The sequence below is a fragment of the Palaemon carinicauda genome, chromosome 21 (assembly GCF_036898095.1).
Source record: "Palaemon carinicauda isolate YSFRI2023 chromosome 21, ASM3689809v2, whole genome shotgun sequence".
Taxonomy (NCBI): Eukaryota; Metazoa; Arthropoda; class Malacostraca; order Decapoda; family Palaemonidae; genus Palaemon; species Palaemon carinicauda.
In genome coordinates, this window is record NC_090745.1 from 54,183,388 (window position 1) to 54,185,887 (window position 2,500).

Genomic DNA, 2,500 nt, shown 5'->3' on the forward strand with positions numbered 1-2,500 from the left:
GATATGTTATTACATAGTTACAACGAGAGAGAGAGAGAGAGAGAGAGAGAGAGAGAGAGAGAGAGAGAGAGAGAGAGAGAGAGAGAGAGAGAGAGAGAGAGAAGGTGTATGTGTTGGGGAGAGGTACATTCCAATCGTATGAAACAAAGGTTTGTTCAAATTGATATTCCTCTGTATACAGTAAATACTGTAATCACCATTATTGGAAAAAAATTTTGTAATGTGAATAATTCGTCCTTTTATTTTTATCTCATTATTAATTTTATAGAAAATTGGTCCCTTTTTATTTTTTTTTTTTTTCAGGATAAAAACGGACGTTTTTCATATATACTGAATAAATAGTGGTCACAGCTTAGGCTTGAAGGTGATATGAGGATTGATGTTCCTTAAGGGCAGCAGAACATAGGCTAGCTTCGTTTATACAAAGATGACAACTTAGGGCAATGTTACTGCCCTTCTGGTATCAAGTGAACCTTATTATTATTATTATTATTATTATTATTATTATTATTATTATTATTATTATTATTATTATTATTATTATTATTATTATCTCCGCGAGGGAAGTATTTCGATCGAGTCAGTTTTACTTATTTTACCGTGTCTATGGACCATTAACCTTTGGACAGGGTTACGTCAAACAACTTGACGGAGTTTATTACAATTTTCACCGAATATAGACCTTAGAGGCTTAGATGATCATGATCTGGGATCGGATTCTAGATCTGGATTTGCCTTTTTCTGATGTCTGTGGACAAGATTACATATATAGTTCTCAACAGATTTTGATAAAATTTCCATTACAGTTAGATCATATGTCATGGACTACCCCATTAAATTTTGGAGATGATTTGGATCCGGATCTGGCTTCTGAATTCTAGATCTTTTTTTCTACATAATAAAGACAATTTCAAAACTACTTGTAAGATTTTGACGAAATTTTTCATCACAGATAGATAATAGGTTTTGGGCGACCCCATTAAATTTTGATGATCCGGATCCGGATTCTAGATACGGATTTGTATTTTTGTCCATTTTGAAGTAACACCACAACTATTCGATGGATTTTGAAGAAATTTTCACCATATGTATATCTTGAATGATGGACGACCCCATTAACCTTTGTTGGTCAGGAATTTCTGATTGCTCTTGTTATGATTATTATTTTTTTGGGGGTGTTGAAAGCAATGGCTGCCTCAATACCATTAATTTTTCAGTCTATATTATCGGTAGCTAGGATAATCTACTTTTTTGTATCACTGTGTTCTGTCAGTAATTAATCAAAAGTCATTCTTCATGGGAGGGAAGACCAATTTAAGATGAGAAAGTTGAGTATCAAATACAAAGTTCACGATATAGGCACAAAAACAGTTATCAGCAACGCATTTTGAGAGTATCATCTCCCTTCCTCAGGCTGTAGTGGAATGGGTAAAAGGTGCTAGCAACGTCCTTTTGAATAGCAATGCTAGCTCGTGGGTAGAGGTGGCGGATTTACATTCGCCGCCTGTGGCGCCGTGGGCATAGCAAGTCATGACCTATGTTAGGCAGTGAATTCTCATTGATTTAGACACTCCCATGAAGAAACTCTCAGTGGAGCTGTATCTCCACTCATTCGTAGGTGGTGAGCTCCATCTCATTATGCTACTGCCATTAGCTGATATGTAAAAGCGCTCGCTGGGCCGCAGTCAGTATTAGGCGAGCTGCTTGGCTGCAGATAAGAGTGGTCTAGGTTCAAGATTTCTTGTTCAATGATTATTCTTTGGACGTGGTTCCTACGGCAGAAGGGAAGCACGAACATCTCTACGGTCGTATTTAGGGATGTTTTTTCTCACTGTATGAGGAGAGTTTGAAGGATCCTAAGTCTTCTACTGATTGGAGCACAGAAGATGATTCTATTACGCTTGACGATTTTCTCCGGTTTGATGATGTGGTTATGAACTTCAAGGGGATGAGCTCTTATTGTCCCTTGCTGGACATGGCAGGACAGTCTCTTGTACAGTCGCATAGTGGTCATTCCATTATAACCTCCAGGGCATCCTGGAGCAGGGCAAAGGTAGTAATAAGCCCTATTGGACTGCCTAAGGATGTCATGAGTCGGTGGAGCAGGATTGTTCCTCAAAATGAGGGACCTCGTCTTACTCATCTGGTGGTAGATTGTCAACTTGATCCTAGTATCCAAAACTATGGGGGATATGTTGTTGCTGACGCTGTCCCTCACTGCTTTCTCGTCTTTCTGGTATTAAGTATACATCCCTTGTAGTATAAGTTGATGTTGGTGGTGTTTTCCTTAGTTCATTGATCACCCTAGTACCAAGTGTCCAATGCTAGCTAGAGTTATCAGGTATTACTTTGTACTGAAATGAAAAAAAGGTTTTTGAATATACATACACTATTGTTCCAAATATAATTGACATCAACATCTATCTAGTTGACTAAATTCGCGAAGTCAATTTCATTTTTGTTGATAGGCAATGTAATTTTCTCTTATAGCATTGATACT